This window comes from Eurosta solidaginis, chromosome 5, assembly GCF_040869045.1.
Source record: "Eurosta solidaginis isolate ZX-2024a chromosome 5, ASM4086904v1, whole genome shotgun sequence".
Taxonomy (NCBI): Eukaryota; Metazoa; Arthropoda; class Insecta; order Diptera; family Tephritidae; genus Eurosta; species Eurosta solidaginis.
In genome coordinates, this window is record NC_090323.1 from 43,469,897 (window position 1) to 43,493,132 (window position 23,236).

The 23,236-nt window shown below is 38.1% G+C and overlaps 1 protein-coding gene and 1 long non-coding RNA gene across 4 annotated transcripts in view; one reads left to right on the top strand and one right to left on the bottom strand.

The window, feature by feature from the left end:
• The window catches only part of LOC137233688 (uncharacterized), a 540,569-nt gene that overhangs the window by 448,197 nt on the left and 69,136 nt on the right, over nt 1–23,236 (top strand). The window lies entirely within an intron of this gene.
• The window catches only part of Sema5c (Semaphorin 5c), a 311,922-nt gene that overhangs the window by 83,517 nt on the left and 205,169 nt on the right, over nt 1–23,236 (bottom strand). For 2 of the 3 annotated variants that reach the window (XM_067756944.1, XM_067756942.1), the window contains exon 1: nt 950–1,466. The exons of the other annotated variant lie outside the window; for it this stretch is intronic. The gene's annotated coding sequence lies outside the window, so the exon portion shown is untranslated. Of the gene's footprint in view, nt 1–949; nt 1,467–23,236 lie in introns of those variants that run through there. 3 annotated transcript variants of the gene reach the window in all.

Genomic DNA, 23,236 nt, shown 5'->3' on the forward strand with positions numbered 1-23,236 from the left:
CTATGTTATAAAATAACCTCGTCTTGTCAAATACTAGAAGGCTTGTAGGACTTATGCAACTTGCTGCTGATAGCTGCATCACTGCTAATTGCTGGACACAGAGCCTATCAAGCTCTAGGCACGAGCACAGAGCGTGGTCGATAGTTTCCTCCTCCAACCCAAACTTTCTACATCTGCTATTTGTGTGTCCTAAGTCAGATTTTAAGTTTGTAACATTTGCCGACCAAGTTTACATACAGTAAAGGCTGGTAATTTTGTCCAAAAATGTTATTGGTGTTTTCCATGCAAAACAAAAACAAAAAACTGATTTGTCGTAAAATGTCAAAACGTTACCAGTTAACGTCAAAACGGTACCAGGGTGGCGGCACATTCGCTTAACCCCATTGCCTCCTAGTTGTTCTCAACGAACCACTTGCTTTCCATGATGAACCCAAGAAGAAGCGAGATGTCAGCCTTCCCAACCTCTGCCAGGCTGTCGAAGAACAGTGAGCCCAGAAATCTGAGCCTTCTTTTTTTGAAGCCCCGGAAATTGGCACAGAAAGCGGTAGATCGACCCCCTTCCTCCTCATCCTGACAGCTTCTGCAGAGTGAGCTTGTTGGTATTCGCCACCGTCGGAGCATTGGTGCAATAGCACAATGACCTGTGATGACATCCGTAAGTACCCTCACCGCGGATTTGTTCAGTTTGAGAAGGAAGCTGGTGCCTTTCCTATCCAAGCATGGCCATAAGAACCTTGAGACTTCGCAGTCAACCCTTTTGTTTCATGGTAAGTCCGTTGCCCTGTTCTCATATTCCTCAATTCTCCCCAGGAGATAACTTCACTTTTGTCCAAATCGGAACCTTTCCTAGCCATCTCATCTGCGAGTTCATTCCCTTCAATACCGCTGTGCCCAGGGACCCGTGAGCAGCCTAAATGTTAAAAAAAAAATTTTTAATAAATAAACTCACTTTAATTTTTTAGTTAACAGCGGCCAGCATAAACAGTTTAATAGAGAATTTCGCACTTCAAATATTTTTTTTATATTTAAAAATCAGTTGGCGTATATTTTTTCTATAACTCCGACAATAAAAACAGCTCAGCAAATTATTTAAAAAAAATTTCATTCACTATTATCTCATGGTTTTAGAACCATTTTTTATCCTCTACATGAAATATTTTTTTGCTGTGTATTTATATTATTATTTTATTTTTTCACATTTTCAAAACCATTTTTCATTTCATTATTAGAATTTTCTTTCAATCAAATCTCATTTTTCATTTTTAATCACTTTCATATACTCAAATTGCCATTAATAAAAAATTATACAATATTTATTGTTAGAGAGGTAACATTGGCTTGAATAGAGAGTAGGGTAAACACAGCTTGAAATATAGTCGAACGCGCAAAATGCACTCCTCCACTCGCTATCTACAAGTTTAACGTTCCGTAATTTGACTTGCGCGCGCACTCTTTCAACGCTAACAACTGACGAAACGAAACTGAAAACTCCAACCAAAGCATTCGCCAACTCAACCTAAGCCACCAACTATTGAGCACTGAGGCAGTGGTTTTTAGTTGCATGTGTGTGTAGTCTTATGTTTTGTATCTGTGTGTTCAAATAATTTTTTTGTAGTCGTCAATATGTGCATAATGTTTGCAGTGACCCTAAAGGAAAAATTGGTTTGTACCCAGTTTAACTTCCTATCGGTATATTATATGGAGGGAATATTAGCACCATTATGCTGTTAGTTAATAATCACAATAATAAAAACAGCCACATTTATGGACATGTACACATTAAAGCAAGCAGCCACACTTATGTACAAGGCAATGAAGAATATTCGATACACATAAGTAGCAGCTTGAAGCAGAGAGATTATTTCACATACATATATGTGGCCGACAGCTAAGAGCAGAAGTTGTTACTCACACATACACACGCATATGGCTAGAAGAAAAACATAAAACGTGAAACGTCTAGACGAACGAAGAGGCGAACGAGGTAATCGAGAGTATAAAAGCAGCGCAAGCTGAGGAATAACTAATCAGTTTTGATATAAACACGCTATTAGTGAATTATAATCGTGAAGTACTACTCCAAAAGTAGTCTAAATAAATACCATTTTGCAATACTGGATATTGGAGTTATTTATTCGACAGCTTAGCGATTCGAACGTTAGCAGACGGTGCATAAATATCTGGAACTCCCCAAAATTCGTTACAATATCATTTCCGCTATTTTCGAATCGATTTCGATTATTTTTTTCAACATCATAATTTTTCGCATCACTGATCGCACGGCGGATCTCGAAAAAGCTAGTAAGGCGCAAGCCAGGGAAGTTGATGCAGCTATAAAGGATGAATCAGGCTGGAGAGTGAAAGTAACTACAAGTCAATAAGCTCGGTGAGGAACTGGCGGGTAAGTGTGAGCATAGTCAAAGAATGGAGAATGGTGCGAAGTAGAGAGAGAGAGAAAGAGTAAAAGAGTTCAGTTTCAACGTGGCAATCCCTTGGGTAGTGAAGCTCAGTGAAAACTAAGATTCTTAGCTTCATGGTCGTGATATTGCAACACTAATCGAGTGAAGCGCTTCCAACCGCTTCGGCGGCGCGTTTAAATTGTGTTAAATTGATAGCATGTGGCAATACCGCGCCATGCGGTAGCTATAGTGAGTTGTTTCTGACCTGCAAACACAGAGCACGAGCGCACGGTTGATATAGTGGATATAGCACAGATTCCTCTGCTTCCATAGGCCGATAAAAATATTTTCTTAGCCGGAGTATGATCTTTCGTTTGCATAACAAGGTCTAGCCAGCGTAACGTTGTTAGACTATGTTGATGTCTGTGTCTGCGTGAAGCTCGTACAGCACATCATTAAATCTTCTTCGGTACTCGCCAACGCGTAGAGGTCCGTAAATGTTTCGAAGAGCTTTTCCCTCGAACCGTCCCAGAACCGCTTCATCCGATGTTGTCATGGTCCATGCTTCTGCACCATATAGCAGGACGAGTTTCGTTTGCAGAAAGAAGACTTTACTTTTCAATTGTCTACCTAGTCCAAAGTAGCATTTATTTAATTATTTTCAGACCAAGTTAAAAACAAGTAAGGAAGGCTAAGTTCGGGTGTAACCGAACATTACATACTCAGTTGAGAGCTATGGAGACAAAATAAGGGAAAATCACCACGTAGGAAAATGAACCTTGGGTAACCCTAGAATGTGTTTGTATGATATGTGTATCAAATGGAAGGTATTAAAGAATATTTTAAGAGGGAGTAGGCCATAGTTCTATAGGTTGACGCCATTTAGGCATACCGCCATAAAGGTGGACCAGGGCTGACTCTAGAATTTGTTTGTACGATATGGGTATCAAATGAAAGGTGCTAATGAGTATTTTAAAAGGAAGTGGGCCTTAGTTCTATAGGTGGACGCCTTTTCGAGATATCGCCATAAAGGTGAACCAGGGGTGACTCTACAATTTGTTTGTACGATATGGGGATCAAATGAAAGGTGTTAATGAGTATTTTAAAAGGGAGTGGGCCTTATTTCTATAGGTGGACGCCTTTTCGAGATATCGCCATAAAGGTGGACCAGGGGTGACTCTAGAATTTGTTTGTACGATATGGGTATCAAATGAAGGGTGTTAATGAGTATTTTAAAAGGGAGTGGGCCTTAGTTCTATAGGTGGACGCCTTTTCGAAATATCGCCATAAAGGTGGACCAGGGGTGACTCTATAATGTGTTTGTACGATATATGTATCAAATTAAAGGTATTAATGAGGGTTTTAAAAGGGAGTGGTGGTAGTTGTATATATGAAGGCGTTTTCGAAATATCGACCAAAATGTGGACCAGGGTGACCCATATCATCATCTGCCGTGTACCGCTAATTTATTTATATATGTAATACCACGAACAGTATTCCCGCCAAGATTCCAAGGGCTTTTGATTTCGCCATGCAGAACTTGTTCATTTTCTTCTACTTAATATGGTAGGTCTCACGCCCATTTTACAAAGTTTTTTTCTAAAGTTATATTTTGCGTCAATAAACCAATCCAATTACCATGTTTCGTCCCTTTTTTCGTATTTGGTATAGAATAATGGCATTTTTTTATTTTTCGTAATTTTCGATGTCGAAAAAGTGGGCGTGATCATAGTCGGATATCGGCCATTTTTTATACCAATACAAAGTGAGTTCAGATAAGTACGTGAAGTACGAGTATGGTAAAGATATATCGATTTTTGCTCAAGTTATCGTGTTAACGGCCGAGCGGAAGGACAGACGGTCGACTGTGTATAAAAACTGGGCGTGGCTTCAACCGATTTCGCCCTTTTTCACAGAAAACAGTTATCGTGCTAGAATCTAAGCCCCTACCAAATTGCACAAGGATTGGTAAATTTTTGTTCGACTTACGGCATTAAAAGTATCCTAGACAAATTAAATGAAAAAGGGTGGAGCCACGCCCATTTTGAAATTTTCTTTTATTTTTGTATTTTTTTGCACCATATTACTGGAGTTGAATGTTGACATAATTTACTTATATACTGTAAAGATATTAACTTTTTTTTTTTTAATTTGACGTTAAAAATTTTTTTTTTGAAGTGGGCGTGGTCATTCTCCGATTTTGCTAATTTTTTTAGGCATACATATAGTAATAGGAGTAACGTACCTGCCAAATTTCATCATGATATCTTCAACTACTCCCAAATTACAGCTTGCAAAACTTCTAAATTACCTTCTTTTAAAAGTGGGCGGTGCCACGCCCATTATCCAAAATTTTACTAATTTTCTATTCTGCGTTATAAGTTCAACTCACCTACCAAGTTTCATCGCTTTATCCGTCTTTGGTAACGAATTATCGCACCTTTTCGATTTTTGGAAATTTTCGATATCGAAAAAGTGGGCGAGTTATAGTCCGCTATCGTTCATTTTAAATAGCGATCTGAGATGAGTCCGCAGGAACCTACATACCGAATTTCATCAAGATACCTCAAAATTTACTCAAGTTATCGTGTTAACGGACGGACGGGCGGACATGGCTCAATCAAATTTTTTTTCGATACTGATGATTTTGATATATGGATTCCTTTATACCTGTAAAACCAACCGTTATCCAATCAAAGTTAATATACTCTGTGAGCTTTGCTCAACTGAGTATAATAAATCAAAATACCTAGAAAGCAAAGTCGAAATTTTTGAGCTCAAATTAGACTTTTAAACTCAGAATATTTTGACTCATTATAAACTAAAGATGAACTTCTTTGGAGCTCTGTACCTTATGACAATCCTAATTGATGGTCTGAATTTGGTGGATGCGTATCAAAATGCAATAACACACGCATTTCAATTAGCGATCGTACTTATTACCTACAGGGTATTCAATTCTGATTCAATTTCAAGTATGTAAACAAACAGCCGCAGTCGGTCATACGACATTTGCTCACAAAACGTTCTCTCAACAACTAAACGAATAAACAATCTAGCAGATATATACATCCGCTTGCAATAACAACTTCAACTTGAAACAAGTGAGGGAGCAAAAATATTGTTCAGATATGCACAAGAGTAATTCAACAAATGCGTTGTACAAAAGCATTTATTTTCATTAGATTGCATTTCTACTCTTAATGCATTTTGTGGAATCATATTTCAGTGTGTTCGCTTGCTCTCTGCCTCTATAGACTTCACTTTTTCTAATTTCCAAATCGTGTTTAGAACAAAGTAGTCCTCATTGTATAAGCAGGTGTTGCCAGACGGATTTAGTGGTTTTTTTTTTTTTTTTTGACAGACCTCTCGAGTAATTCTACAGCGAAAAGTCGGTGTTTTTTTGACGGGGCGGCGGTTTTTAGGCTTAGACAATAAAATATTTCTTTTTTTTCTTTCAATAAAAAGCGCAAGTTAACTAAAATCCAAAAATGTATACTTTTGAATTGATATTATTCTTCAAAGAGTTGCTAAATGCTAGGTTAAGGGTGTTTTTGGAAAGTCATCTATAAATACAGATTTAAAACTGGGTTGGTTCATAATTTAGATTTTGTATAGCTTTAAAAAAATTATTCATGCTTTCACAGTCAATATGCTAAAATATTTTTGAGTTTTTTTAATTTCGTACAAATATGATAATTTGAGATCGAACACATCCACCCAACTCCCTGCTTCCCGTGACTCATTTCGCGACTATGCACCAAATTTTTCTCTATTATCAAAATGTACCAGCTCTCAGAGTAATACTTTTGTATTTTTGTCTGAAATTTTAGGCGCTATTTAATGCTTGTCCTAGAGTCTGGCAGCACTTGCACTGACCTCTGCGAATTTCGGGATATAAATTATTTAAAAACAACTGTTTTCGCAATTTGGAGGAATCTATTTCACATATTTATTTACTAAATCGATACCTATATCATCCTATCTCGGCTGCCTGTTCAAAAAAGCGCCCTTTCTGATGGTATATTTTAAAACAACCGCATTCCAGGACTTTCTTCAAACACAAACGCCGTACCTTAGAATTCAGATGAAGAACGTTCTGGGGGAATCTATTTCACATATTTATTTACTACATTGACACCTAAGTGTAATAACGACCTATCTCGGCTGCCTTGCCAAAAAAAAAACCCCTTATCCGACGGTATTTTTTAAAACAACCGCATTCCAGGACTTATTTAAAAAACGCCTTACCTCAGAATTCGGAAGAAGAACGCTCTATCTCAGAACTTTTTTCATAAGCATCCTATCTCACGTCAAAAGGTATTGAATATATGCTCAGTTAGGTGGTTTTTTTAAATAAAATACTGAGGTAGGATTTTCTTTAAACTATTTCTGAAATTGAAAGTTTCCAGAAATATAATGCGTCTTCAAAACAGCTCCCGATATGATCGGAGGATTTTGGATCAGTTTTAAAAACTCCGATGCTCTAAAAACTGTAATTAGCATACTAGTAATAGGAGAGTGTGGCAGCCCCGCTTTCATTTTTTTTTTTTTCAAAATATTTGTAGATGACAGCTGAAATTGAAACTATTATTATTTCTGAAAAAAATCTTATTGGCTAAATATCTAAAAATATTCGAGAAATTTTTGAAAATGTAGAACATCGAAGGAACTTTATATGGACTTTGAATGAATGATGGTTCTAAAACTCTCTGAATCATATGACATTTTTTAGCTGAGAATCTAGATTTTGGAATATTTTTCTCAGTTCAGCCTACTCTTCTAGATAAAAATGGATAGCCTCAAATGGCCCTCTTTTTTCAATCTTGGTATGAAAGCTCTTTTTCGGTAGACTATTTATATTACAGCCTTTCTTCATTAAGCCTAACAAATAAAGAAAACCGTTTGGGTTTGCTTTTTTAGTTTTATATTGGAATATGCGTTCCTGCCAATGGTTCTCCTGACCGAAAATTGGTTTACCTATATTTAAAAAGTGGACCACGCTTTCCCCTATTACTCTCTCATCGAATAGATTACTAATTTGCTATTTTTTCTTCCGTTTCCTTTATCTCAATTCCCTTCTCTTCTCATTCAAAATCTTACTATCTCCCACTCTCGAAACCCATTTCCACTCCAACTCTTACTCCCACTACCACTCAAGCTATCTCTCATACCTAAATATAGCATATATGGAATATGTATACGGAATATTGGATACCCACTTCAAATAATTACGGAGATTTAGCCATTTAAATTTTTCTTCAACTCTCACTCTCACCCCTACTCTCACATCTATATGGAATTTATATATGAAATAAGTACAGAGATATACTCCCGCTCCCTCTATTTATTCCACATAAATTAACTCATACCCCTTCGAATAGTTACGAAGATATAACGTATTTATTTAGCGAGACCCCGTTTACTTTTTTTAATTTTATATAGCCAGAAAAATACTGGGTGACCTCGTGAACCTACTGTAAATATTTTCTCAATATCGGTTGAGTGCTCTGGACGCCCAAAGGACACAGCCACACATACATACACCTATCCAATTTTATTTATAAGAGATAGTCGAAGCCTCTATCTCTGCTTTTTCTGCTTTCAATATTTTTTCATATTTTTTTCTTGGTTTTGTCCTAAGTATTACTTCATTCTTGGCTATATGTATGCATTTTGGTGATTTTTTTGGAACTTGCTTAAATTCCTGGCAGCTTACAGTCAGCCTCTTCATAACCGTACTTTCTTTTGTAATATTTGGACTTTAGAGATCTTATTGTAGGATCCGTGAACCGGATAGCAGCGTCATAGTATCACATGCTGCTGAAAATCTGGCAACCTCACTCAAATAAGAAGCCATTAAACTCACACGTGCAGCTGAGTGTGTGTGAGCTGTGGGGACAATGTGTAGAAACTTTTTTGTTGATCAGAAGAACCTTTTCTCAAGGCAGCCTTTGTCAGGTTTAACTCAGCTACCAATATTTGTATGCTGGTACGGTGAACTTTGTTTGTTAAATTTCTAGATTGTTGTATGCACAGTAGGTAAGAAGTATTTCGAAGCATAAATATGTATTTATGTAGGTGGTTGCGTTAAGGTTCCGTCGAATGTACGATGTCAGTTAAAATGCGCAGGCGCGTTGACGTGCCTTCAAAAAACGAAATCAAAAAACAAACAAAATAAAATCAAAATAAACAACAGCATTTGCTGATTGCTGATGCCGAACCGGATTAGGGACGAACCAGAAATGGAAAAGGTCAGGAGCACTAAATGTATACGTATGTGTGTTTGTGCAGGGGCGTAGGCAGGTTTCTGTGAGAGATGGCGCCTCTGGCCTCGCTCATATAAAAGTTTTTATTCTTGGAAGTATTTGCATTGCACTAGTCTGAAATGACCCAATAACAGTCACCTTTACAAATCTTTTCACCTAATGAGACCGTCGGCGTGCTTTGGTAATACGTCAAGCAGCACTGACTTTCATTCAAATTCCCTACGGTCTCTTTCGGAACCCATTTTAGATAGATGTTTCTGAACATAAACTACTCGGGGAGAGTTTCATTGCGAATAGCCCGCGCTTATTATTTCTTTCTCCGTAAATACGAATGCAGGTTGAACAAAAAGGATCGTCCCCTAGTATGCGATTAAAATACTTTTACAAACCTTTTAAGGAAGGTTTCGTCCAACTCTGGAGTGCGCCAAGCCAATCCAGGGCAGTTACAACTAATAGGTATGTGAGAAAATGAGCTGCAGAGTGGCTGGTTTAAGGTTGGAAGAGAAGCGGGTGGGTAACGTTGAAGTTGATGGACGAGGCTAAGGCCGCCCGTAGAATTGGCGAAAGGCATATGCGGTGAATCATGGGAATCGGCCACGGATAATGAGCTCGTATTCAGAACGATCGGTGGATGGTGGGTGGTGAATGTTTAGTCGTTAGCCGTGTAAATAATGATAAATTGCTGGCAGTTTGGTGACTGATGAGTCGAATCCCAAAATAACCTCTCAACCGATGAGCGGTGAGCACATGCCCAACCTGTAGATTGGTGAATGGGAAGCCGCCGTCATAATAACTCGTAGTTCAGTGGAAGCAAAGCCGATATGTATTCGTTGGTCTGGCTCCGTATGTATAGTGGTAGCTGATGCACCTCATCAATAGAAACAAATTATTTTAGTGTAATCTTTGTAGGATAAGGGAATTACGCTAAACAAAACCTAAAGGGCTGTTATGGGAAGACAATGCTATGAATTTTTCGCATATGATTTCTTCCATTCTTATCGCCAGTTATTCCGTTAATGTGAAGAGATCTCAGAAAGTACATTAAGAGTAAAATAAATAAATGTAAGGCGCGATAACCTCCGAAGAGATCTAAGGCCGAGCTTCTCTTCCAATTTGCGTCGTGCTCCTCTTGATTTTCCCTACAAATTCGCCGGACGGGACCTACATGTTTTATGCCGACTCCGAACGGCATATGCAAGGCAGATGAGTTTTCACTGAGAGCTTTTCATGGCAGAAATACACTGGGATCGCTTGCCAAACACTGCCGAGGGCGACCCTGCTTAGAAAAATTTTCTTCTAATTGAAAAACCTTATTTCTAAAATTCTGATGTTTCTTTGCCCGGGGTGTGAACCCAGGGCATACGGTGTGGTAGGCGGAGCACGCTACCATCACACCACGGTGGCTGCCGGAAGCTCAATATAGCCCAGTTTACAGTAGTTTTGGCTATTATACTTATTGAAGCGCTTTCCGATTTCCTAGCCTAGGCAACCGTTAACTCTCTCCACAGATCATACCAATGCCCTAACGGCCACAGAAATGTAAACCAATGACTTCCATTTCATAGTAAAGCAGGGCATTATATACAAATATTCTTTTCGACCCTCGACTTAAGGAACTAAGAATATTCCTGCGGAAAGAAGCCATCTCTTAGACAATATTTAAGCAGAGCGATGAAATCCGATATAAAACATCCGCTCGACCTGCCGATGAACCGCAAGAATGTCTTCATTTGAATCTAGTCAGCAGTAATGGCAGTTTATGAGCAAAATTATCCCCAGAGATCCGCGTCATTCCAGCATGATTTCACTCTTCCTACTAGAGTAGACTAAGGTCTAAGTTACCCAAATTGAGCTGTCATGTACCATCTATCATCTGCACTTGAATTGAACAATCCCTAGGAGCTAGCATAAAATATTTCCGCGGTCTGTCTGCCTGTCGTAAGAAGCGACTAAAATCTTCTTACCTGAAAGTTTTAGGAGTCAAGCGAACCTGTGCTCAAGGCAGTTGGTGTTTGAACCGGAGCGAACCGGACTCAATCCGGCAAAATGCTGTAATATCCATAACACTGCCTCAAACTTCAGGAAGTATTTTTTCAGTTACATCACCAACTACAGCAGCCGAGCTCCACTGGATGATAAGAATATGAAAAAAATCGTTTTGGTATCTGGTCCTTACCAGTCGCCAAGGCAGTAAACCTCGTTCCTTGGCGATAACACATACCTTGACGCGGTTGAGTTCGGAAACCTATACTTTCTGGCCTATCAATGGTAGTTACATCAGCTCTTAGTTGGCCAATACTGATTATAATTGGCAGCACTAAACGGAAGTGCGTAAGAGCGGTACTTGCACTGTAGAAGGTTTGAGATCTAAAACAAACGCATTGAATAGCATCTGTCTCTCGTGTGTGCTCTTAAACCATATATGCACGCCTAAGTTCTAGGACGACGGAATGATCCGGTCAATGATTGTGTTTACTGGTGATTCCTTCACTCCGGGGAGTATTAGTTCCTTTACAAAAACAACAACAATGTCTTAAGGTCCTATCCGGAGTGAGAGACTATTTTGTCTCTTTCCATAGGATAGATGCGAGATTCGGTAGCCGGGACCTCATATTTTCAGGCAAGAGGAAGGCCAAGGTTGGGAAGAGGTCCTCTGCCCCTTGCAGTGTATGCCGTACTTACAGTGTACGTCCATTTGTTTAACACAAAAAACATTAAAATATGTGCCGATTTGAATGTGTGGTTTATGTCGTGTGTTGGTATCAAAGAGAACATCCTGAATTTATGCATGCAGTGCAGAACTAAACATCAGCCAATTATTTGGAAAAATTCTTTCAAAGAAACAAAGGATCGAGTATAAAAGACTTACATAATAACTAAGTCGTTGAGTGAATTATTCGATTTGAGGAAACCCTAATGATGAAGGACAATACTCGAAAATGCAATGGATCGTGCAATCGTGGACAGTTGAATTCGTATATTTTCTATGCCTTGGCACGTGCGCGAAAAGTGAAATCAATACTTCCAATTCAAAATCCCGAAAGAGGGTGGATATGTGGGTAACACAAACGGGAGCACCATATACGATCGACTTTCTCAATTTCCCTCGCTATTCCCTATCTAATTTAGTAATAAATAAAAATTCGATCTATACACTATCCCATTTCTACAAGCCCGTTGACTTGTAATTGTGGTTTTTGCTGATAATCGAGTTCATGTCGTATCATCTGCGCACACACAAACACAGCTGGAATTGAAGAGGAGTGGTAGTCCTGCTGTGAGATCGAGACGATCAACTGTTAGATATGGAAAGTGCTCTTAGCATAGAACAACATACGAAATAATAATAGCTAAATCGACCAGACCAGACGACACCAACCAATAGAGACTGTCACATCAGCCATCAAAGACAACGTACAAATATTGGAACGAACCGTGTAGAGCATGACCGTGACAATGACTCGCCAGTCGTATGAAAAATAGACGCGACATATTAGATTATACATACATAGATGGCATTGGTAAATATTGATATACAGAGCCAACTGTATGAAGGGCAGAGTTGCCGCAACCTTAAACAGACAATTATTAATCTTAATTATTAATAGAGTGAGTTTCGTCAAAAATGCTACAGTGAAAATCTTCCTCTCTTAGAGACTGAATGTAGTTTTTGATTTGAGTTCGAAAATAACATGCCTTAAGCTTTCCTTTCTCTATTAAAGTATTCTTGAGTAGTACAATCTAAAAGCTATGCATCGAGAGTAGGTGGCTGAGAACTGTGAAGATTGCTTTTTGGGTCAATGCAAGCACGCGAGGACCTTCATCCAACTCCTCTAATTCATCATGACTAAACGTATTCAGCAGATTTAGATGGATTCATCTCTTGTATCGCATTCAGCATATGGGACTGACACATTATGGGGATGTATTTTCATATCTTGGGGGAGGCTAAGATGGCACATTACTTTTCGGTTCACCCGAGTATATTCATAGTTAAGGAAGGTGCCTGGAGAAGAAATATTCAAAAAAAAACAACGATACCCATAAAATTTATTTCATTTAGAATACAATTTTCTAAGGGAAATCATGCACTTTGAGAAATCGGAGCCAAAGCACAAATATTAAAAACGACCTACGTACAAAGTATGTTTTCGTGTGCTACGCATCTCCAATAAGGTCCCGAGCTGAAAGGAAACACACTTATGGAAGATGCAGCCCTGTCAAAATGCCCCGCTCAGAACTCTGACGGTATGTCTTTTTATGTACCCAGTAAGGCGGGAATATTTCCCATAGACTAGAGAAATGAAACGATGAACAAAGAAGTGTTTCTCAGAAACCTGGGTAGCCTGACAGACAACTAATTGATTAGGCCTCTTCTCCAAGGTATATATGCTATATCTTCGTAAGCACTATGAAAAATATCCGGCACACAAGAACTCATCCCTTTGGACCAGATGAGCATACAAAGGGACTCAGCGTCAACAACAAAGAGTCGACTAAATCATATGCTAATAAATGCCCGGTGAACCCCGTTCTCAGAGTCCAATACCCGAAAGTCGCAATAGTATAAAGTAGACTTCCTAGGGAGACACGCGTCACTCTAGCACAACTTCGATCTCGATTCTGTAATGGGATTAAATCTTTCTTATACAGAAACAATTGTAAGTTATCTTGAACTTCCGTTAGAGGATATCGATAAAATTTTGTGAGCGATTGCACCCATTGGATGGGGCGCAGCACTGATGCAATGATGAAGAAGAAAATATACTGCATGGATAAAGAGGAAGTCGTGTTTTCGGGGGCTCGTTTCGATGTACTCAAGTGAGCGCGTGCTTTCAAACGGCCATATGTCCTACAGCTTTGAATCCCGAGCTCGCTTCTTTTTTGGGCTAACTGGTCACACCAAAGAATTTAAATGACGATACATCTGATCCTTCTAGTTGTGTGGGGCTTCCCTCTTCCTTTGCTTCCATAGGTGAGTTCCGATAAAAATACTTTTTTAGCCGGAACGTCATCTTTCATTAGCATAACATGGCAGCCAGCGTGGCCGCCGCGTTTTTCTTCGCCAGACTATGTCGATGTCTGTGTAAAGCTCGTACAGCTCATCATTAAATCTTCTTAGGTACTCGTCATCGTCAACGCGTAGAGGTGCGTAAATCTTTCGAAAACTTTTCTCTCGAACACTTCCAGAACTGCTTCGTCTGACGTAATGATCTATGCTTCTGCACCATATAGCAGGACGGGTACGATAAGTGAGTTGTCGAGCATGGTTTTCGTTTGCCGAGAGAGGACTTTACTTTTTAATTGCCTACCTAGTCCATATTAGCATATGTTGGCATGGGTGATTCTTTGCTGGATTTCAGAGCTGATGTTGTTAGTGTTAATGCTGGTTCCCAAATAAACGAAGCCTTTTACTATTTCGAAGTTATGGCTACCAACAGTAGCGTCGTTGCCAATGCGCAAATCGCCTGACTCTTTGCTTGATAACAGCAGGTACTTCGTTTTGTCCTCATTTCCTCCTTTTCCGCTTCTTTATCCACGGCGCGGGTGTTAAGGCCGATAATATCAATGTCGTGAGCATACGCCCGTAATTCAAAGCTTTTATAGAGCGGTTAAGTTCTGCAGCTGGAATACTTTTCTCCAGCGGTTAAGCACCAAATAATGATAGTGAAAAAGAGCAAGTTGAGCTCGACAGGAAGTTATTAGCTGGGATTTTTAACATGGCAACTCTGCTAACATTCGTAAAACAGGAGTGTCTGTTAGATGACAACTCTAAATAAAACAGTAGCTGGAACTGGCAAATAAAGACTTTTTCTGAATATTTTTTTATTTATTTATTTTTTCTTGTACAATATTTTGTGGTGCTCAGCGTTTTCTACGCTTTTCTTTCGTTCTTCCTGTGAAAGTCAATTCTTTCTTTTGTCCCTTGCTTAATGAAATGAACACTTCATAAAAAGAATATAAATATATGTATGTACGAATGTCAAGGGTAAAGATAATATCAGAATAATAATGTTTGAAAAATGCTAATTTACAAAACTACTGTCAAGGTAATAAACTACTTTGAAAACAGTAAGCAAAAAGCAAATACACTTGTTATGCAGCGCAGAAGAAGACAACGTCGCCTCTATGTGAAAAAGAACAATGGTGACCTGTTGCTGGAAATTGAGTCGCACATTTGGTGAGACTCCGCTAGCTGTGTCATGGTCTTTTCGACAATTATTGCTTTTAGTCTAGCCTAAGTGGGTAACTTTTACCTGTCTGTTCGGCAGACATGCAACCCGTGTCTGCTACCTTTTAACCCATGCAGTTACAAACAACCACACACACACACACACATATGCACCGACTATGCATTTGTGGTGCATCCATGCCATCCATTTTCATTTTTATCACTTTACTGCTCTCTATCGTCCAAGCACAATAATCATACTTAATTATATCGCTTTCCTCAGGATTTTCTCACACTTCCATGCAAATTGCGGACGATTCAAATTTGTCTAGTCTTTTTCAATAGTCAGTCTTTCGTCTGCGCGGACGACCGTTGCTAGTAAAATCGTAATTTTAATTTCCTGCGCTACTAACGTGGCGCTGTTAATGGTTTTGCGGTTAGTTTAAGCTCTGCAATGAATTTCGTTGTAAATTTTTCGATCATCGAAAATCACTAAAATAATAATATGTAATTTAGTACCCTTTTTTTCTTCTTTTATAAGCTATTTACACTCCAATTTTTGCTATCTTCAACCTTGCTTCTACTTTCAAAATGTGTTAAGTGTTTTTGTTACAATTTTATCGTTACAATAAATATTTATTATTCGAATATTTGTAACACATCTCGCGTGATCCTTTCTCTTTTATTTTACTACTAACACCTTGCACTTTTGTTATTTTTGTTTGATACTAAGTATTTAGCACTCTTTCATTGAACTATTTAAGTAGTTGTCTTCTTTTGTTATATTCATGAAATTTTTCACTCATTTTTCACATGTCCATTAAGAAAATTTAGTTACTATTTCTTTATTAAGTCGTCCTCACTTAGTTTCTTGTACTTTACCTAAACTTGTAAAGGAAGCACTTCATTAGCCGTGTTTTTTTTTGTACATGTATATTAGAGCGGGTCAAATTTCTTTCTATCAGGAGTATAGCAAAAACGTAATCTACAGATGATTCTAAGAAAAATTGCTGAATACACCATAGATCTAAGTCCGATTTCGAGTCCCCCACTTTGAATTTAATGTTTGGCCAAAAAATCTTCATAGCTTCTGATGAATTATAGGAAAAATATCATATTGGGCTTACTTTAAAGGTATTTTACGTACATTTCAGAATCTGTATTACTATCTATAGGTTTTAGTAGAGATATCAGGCTTAAATTATGAGAAATTAGTCTAAAACGAACTTTTAACTACTATATTATCATTTTTAACAAATTTCTTATGGCAAGTTTTTTTTCTATACAGCTAAAATAAGTTCAGAACATTTCCAACAACTTTCATTCTTTTTTCCAATTTTTTTAGTAGAAAAAAATTTTCAAAAAAAAAACTTTATTTTCAAGTAATAAGCAAAAAAACACAATTTTTATAGTTTTAATGTAATTTATTAAAAAAATATTTTTTTTACTAAGAATTGACCATTTTAATGTATTTTTCAAAATAACTGTAATGTTTTGTTATTATTATACTCAGTTGAGCAGAGCTCACAGAGTATATTAACTTTGATTGGATAACGGTTGGTTGTACAGGTATAAAGGAATCGAGATAGATATAGACTTCCATATATCAAAATCATCAGTATCGAAAAAAATTCGATTGAGCCATGTCCGTCCGTCTGTCCGTTAACACGATAAAATAAAATGAACGATTTCGGACTATAACCACGCCCACTTTTTCGATATCGAAAATTTCGGAAAATCGAAAAAGTGCGATAATTCATTGCCAAATACGGATTAAGCTATGAAACTTGGTAGGTGAGTTGAACTTATGACGCAGAATAGAAAACTAGTAAAATTTTGAACAATGGGCGTGGCACCGCCCACTTTTAAAAGAAGGTAATTTAGAAGTTTTGCAAGCTGTAATTTGGCAGTCGTTGAAGGTATCATGATGAAATTTGGCAGAAACGTTACTCTTATTACTATATGTATGCTTAATAAAAATTAGAAAAAATCGGGGAACAACCACGCCCACTTTTTAAAAAAAAATTTTTCTTAAAGTCAAATTTTAAAAGAAAAGTTAATATCTTTACAGTATATATGTAAATTATGTCAACATTCAACACCAGTAATGATATGATGCAACAAAATACAAAAATAAAAGAAAATTTCAAAATGGGCGTGGCTCCGCCCTCTTTCATTTAATTTGTTTGGGATACTTTTAATGCCATAAGTCGAACAAAAATTTACCAATCCTTGGTAGAGGGTTAGATTCTAGGACGATAACTGTTTTCTGTGAAAAGGGCGAAATCGGTTGAAGCCACGCCCAGTTTTTATACACAGTCGACCGTCTGTCCTTCCGCTCGGCCGTTAACACGATAACTTGAGCAAAAATCGATATATCTTTACTAAACTCAGTTCACGTACTTATCTGAACTCACTTTGTATTGGTATACAAAATGGCCGAAATCCGACTATGACCACGCCCGATATCGAAAGTTACGAAAAATGAAAAAATGCCATAATTCTATACCAAATACGAAAAAAGGAATGAAACATGGTAATTGGATTGGTTTATTGACGCAAAATATAACTTTAGAAAAAAACTTTGTAAAATGGGTGTGACACCTACCATATTAAGTAGAAGAGAATGAAAAATTTCTGCAGGGCGAAATCAAAAGCCATTGGAATCTTTGCAGGAATACTGTTCGTGGTATTACATATATAAATAAATTAGCGGTACCCGACAGATGATGTTCTAGGTCACCCTGGTTCACATTTTGGTCAATATCTCGAAAACGCCTTCACATATACAACTACCACCACTCCCTTTTAAAATACTCATTAACACTTTTCATTTGATACCCATATCGTACAAAGAAATTCTAGAGTCACCCCTGGTCCACCTTTATGGCGATATCTCGAAAAGGCGTCCACCTATAGAACTAAGGCCCACGCCCTTTTAAAATACTCATTAACAACTTTCATTTGATACCCATATTGTACAAACAAATTCTAGAGTCACCCCTGGTCCACCTTTATGGCGATATCCCTAAATGGCGTCCACCTATATAAGTATGGCCCACGCTCTTTTAAAATACTCATTAACAACTTTCATTTGATACCCATATCGTACAAACAAATTCTAGAGTCAGCACTGGTCCACCTTTATGGCGATATCTCGAAAAGGCGTCCACCTATAGAACTAAGGCCCACGCTCTTTTAAAATACTCATTAACAACTTTCATTTGATACCCAAATCGTACAAACAAATTCTAGAGTCACCCCTGGTCCACCTTTATGGCGATATCCCTAAATGGCGTCCACCTATAGAACTATGGCCCACGCTCTTTTAAAATACTCATTAACAACTTTCATTTGATACCCATATCGTACAAACAAATTCTAGAGTCAGCCCTGGTCCACCTTTATGGCGATATCCATAAATGGTGTCCACCTATAGAACTATGGCCTACTCCCTCTTAAAATACTCTTTAATAGCTTCCCTTTGATACACATGTCATACAAACACATTCCAGGGTTACCCTAGGTTCATTTTCCTACATGGTAATTTTCCCTTATTTTGTCTCCATAGCTCTCAGCTGAGTATGTAATGTTCTGTTACACCCGAACTTAGCCTTCCTTACTTGTTTAAAATATTTTTTGCTCTCCATTCGTGGTTGTTTTTCACTCTTACAATCATCTGTAGATTACGTTTTTGTTATACTCCTGATGGAAAAAAAAATCCATCCATACAATTTGACCCGCTCTAATGTATATACATCTACAATTACGGGTAAAAAAAACCCCTTATCACTTAGATAATGTTTACGAGACCCATCTATCGGCAATTATTGAAGACTCGAGACAGTGTCATAGAAATGACATATTTCAATTGCAACTGAGTATAATGCATACTTAAATTAAGCAGTACTAATTCTTTTGCGCAACAATTTGACAAGTGTAGATAAATCAATGCACTAAGCAGTCCATATAAAGTGTAAGTGCACATGTATATACATGTAAAAAAAACACAGCAAAAGAAAAAAGAAAATTTGTATAAGACTTCCCTAACATAGGTAAAAGGACCAAAGTAACAGCTGCCAAGTCTATCCTTCCACTCGACAGAACTGGCTTCATAAATTACTTTAGCGTTGGGCTTATTTGATCTAGACCAATGATATTTGGTATAAGTACTGAACAATTTTCACAAACTTACCTGAAACGCGAATCGATATGTTTTATAAAATTATAACTCTAAAGCTATTTGAGCAATTACTACTACGGGAGTATTTTCAGATAATTTTAGGATTATTTTCGAGAATGGCTTGAAATTACAACGGGACAGTTTTGAAACCATTAAGGAATCGCATAATTTGTGGATAATTTAGGGAAAAGTTCGGGAATAGTTATACGATCATTTTGTAACTGTTTCGGCATCATTTCGGAACTATATTCGGAGTTGACCATATAAGGACCGTTTGAAGACTATCTTCGGAACTGTTTTCGGAATAGTTTTCGGAATGGTTTTGAAAGGATTTCCAAATAGTTTGCATTATCTCAGAACTTTTCGCAAGTTTCATCGTACGGACGTAGTTGTCAGTATTTATCTAAAGGTTGACCTTTGTATCAGATTTAATTGTATGGAAAATAATCAAGAAGAAGAAATGATATGTTCACATAACAACACCTGGTACAGAATTTTTTCCTTGAGGCGATAGCAAAGCGAATTCCACCCAATTCGTCCTACAGCAGAATGTCAAGTCAAAAGATTATGAGCATTGATTTCGTTATCGAATCACTTGGTGTAGCAAATTTGGCCAGGAATGTCGATGAGATAGCACCAAGGCGAATTCCTACCATGTGGTGGCAAAGCGAATTAAACCAATTCGCCGTGCAGATAATGTCAATTCAAAAGAAAATTGTCATTGATTCCGATTAACTGATATGTTGTAGTATAAGGCGTTGTATGGAAAATAATCGAGAAGAAGCAATCAGCTGTTCGCATAACAACACCTGGTAGTGAATTCGCCTTGGATAGCACCGTGAATTTGCCGTGGTTCGCACCGAACATATCACAAATTCGCCGTGGTAAGGCCTTGCTTTTTAAGCTTTCCAAGGAACAGCTTACTTGGTGAACACGTTGTCAACTTGCTTCATAAAAATAATACCGTAAGCACTCTGTAGAGCGCCGCATGAATGTGTTTACTCTTGCTTAGGTGCAGTTTTCTGTTGGTTTGTTAAGTAAAGCGCTAGACAACTTTCCTCCTCGTATTCTTCTTGAAAAACTCAAGTACAATGATAAGAGATCTCCGCGTACCTACGGTCAACATGTATGTCCTTGTACTTGCCCATATGCTTATATAACAATTCATTCAAATTTCGTAAGTACAACTAATTAATGACCTTCAATGCAGCGCCTTCAATGCCACCTTGACACAAAACCTTCAAAAAACGCTAAAGAACGTAAAAACGAGTAAATAGTCTAAATGCACTTAAAACTTCAATGAATTCATTTGCAATTTTGTTAGTGTCGTCAGTGTCATTCATCAATGAATGGAAATTTTCTCTCAATTAAAAACATCAATTAAGGCATTTACAATTTACACAAATTTGTGGCGTTATTAAATCGGCTAACTAAATCCCACATCTGATTTTTGTTATTCAAACTGGAAACTGTATGCACCAAATTTCAGTGCAAATCAAAACAAATCATTACGCAAACAATAAAACACGTGATTTCATCAATTTATCGTTTTGTAGAGACGAATGCGGGACAATCGAACGAAATAATTTCAGTTGACAGTTGTGTGTGTGTGGGTTCAGGCAAAACGAAAGAGTGCCTGACTTGCTTGCGGCTGTTTGTAGATATGTTCCTATCTTATTGTGTAATTTATGCGATAAAATGACAACTGGACTTCACCAAAAATGGGTGAGCAAAAATGACAAGCCAACGTTAAAAAAAAAGAAAAAACAAAATGCAAAAAACCACTAATGTTTATGTATGAAAACTGGAAAAAAATTTCGAATTTTTGATATGTCAAAAGTTTCACAAACTAGCAAAAATAAGCAGAAAAACAAAAAAAAAATTACAAAAATATTAAATAAACATTTATGACAAGAGCGCGCATTTTGTTTGATCACCCAAGTTACATGTGGTTAATTAAGCTTTGCCCAAATATGGCAACGCCAAGCGAATTTTTTAGTACAAGGTGCTCCTGTGTTGCACTTTTTGTAAGCTATTCTTCACAATACCAATGTAAACTATTGTAACGAATTTAGGGAAACTCTGCTTATTTCACACCTTCTACTAACGTTTGTATCGCTAAACTGTTGAATAAATAACTCCAATATTAAATAATTCAAAATGGCCTTTATTAAAGTACTTCACAATAACACTGATACTTCACAACCAATATCTTGCTTAAATCACACTGATTACTGATTACTCAGCTTTAACCCCTTTTATACTCTGTGATGCCTCGTTCGCATACTTCTAGGCGTTTCTATCTTCTAGAATTTACTACTTTTTTACCAGCTATAAACTCATCAGCTATAACTACAGATGCACGATTATAGCTTCTCGCATAGCCATATGTGCGTGTATATGTGAGTGATACTTCCACCGATGATTGCCTACTTTTGGGAGTATCTCAGATATATGCATGTGTCTGTGCGTTTCTCTCCGCTGTTTGTATGGACATATGTGTAGACATAATGCTTGATTTATTTATGTGCACTACTTAGTATCGGCTTAGAGATGATAGTATCCCTTAGTGTTGCTAATATTCGTCACACTATGTTAAAGGAGATGTGCCCATGCTCCGGTCGCGAATGTCTTAAGTATGAATATAAAAATCCATTGCCGAGACGTAGATCAAAAAGTGAACCACGGTATGCCTAAAATGTCATAATATATAAGGATATCAAACGAAAAATTATCTACCAGTCCCTACCTCTTCAAGCGTGAAATTACCAGGGCGAAGAGAAACTCATGGAAAAGTTTCTGTACGGACATAGAGTGCTCCAGTGAAACAGCACGGTTGAAAAAAATCCTAGCAAAGGGAAACATAGTCCAGGGACTAATAAAGAAAGAGAACGGGGAATGGTCACGTGATAGTGAGGAATCCCTTGAGGTGCTTCTCGATACACATTTCCCATCGGGAGACGGTTTAGAAGAACCAGCAGACATCACTCACACTTCGATCACGGAGCTAGTGGTGCCGGGCTTGGTGACCGATACCAAGATCGAGTGGGCAGTGAAGACGTTTTCTAAGTTTAAATCGCCGGGCCCAGATGGTATATTCCCGGCCATGCTACAAGTCTCAAGTAGGGCGGTCGTGGAATGGCTTAAAATAATATTCGATGGGTGCATAAGACTGAATCATGTACCGCACTCTTGGAGAACTGCTCGTGTAGCTTTTCTACCAAAGGCGGGGAAGATCGGTCACGTGTATCCCAAAGACTATAGACCCATTAGCTTAACACCATTTCTGCTCAAAACCTTTGAGAGGCTGATAGATGTGTACATAAAGTCCAACGTGGATGAAAAGCTGCTCTCCACAACACAGCATGCGTACACCAAAGGCAAGTCGGTAGACACCGCATTGCATAGGGTGGTAATAAGCATAGAGAAATCCCTGGAATATAAGGAGTATGCTCTAGGAGTCTTCTTGGACACTGCCGGGGCTTTCAATAATGTTGCAAAATGGGCGATTATGGATGGTCTTAATTACATTAAAGTACATCCTGCCTTAATCAGATGGATCGGCTGCATGTTAAATTGCAGAAAGATTACATCACAATGGGGATTGTACGAGGCCACGAAATCAGTGGACAGGGGCACGCCGCAGGGAGTGGTGCTATCACCTCTGCTGTGGACACTGGTCATCAACCAACTGCTCAGGCAATTCGATGAGGGACCCGTAAAACTTACGGCTTACGCAGATGACGTTGCAATTGTCATAAGTGGAAAATGCCTTCCAACGATTAGTTCTTTGATGAATCGGGCGCTTCGGGATATTCATACCTGGGCATCTAATGTCGGGCTGAAAGTCAATGCGGAGAAGACGGATATGGTCTTGTTTACAAAGAGGTACAAATTGGACCAGGCCTAAGTTAGGAGCGGTGACGTTACAGGAGAAACCTTGCACAAAATATCTAGGAATCATCCTAGACAGTAAGCTGTCATGAAAGCTCAACGTGGAGGAGAGGGTCAAGAAGGCCTCAACGGCACTCTATGCATGTAAAAGAATGCTGGGGTGTACGTGGGGCCTATCGCCCTCTCTTTCTCATTGGGTTTTTACAGCGATTGTAAGCCCTATTCTATACTATGGAGTTCTTGTTTGGTGGAAAGCCACACAAAAAACAACATACCTCAAAAAATTAGAGGGGGTATGCAGACTATCGATGCTTTGCAT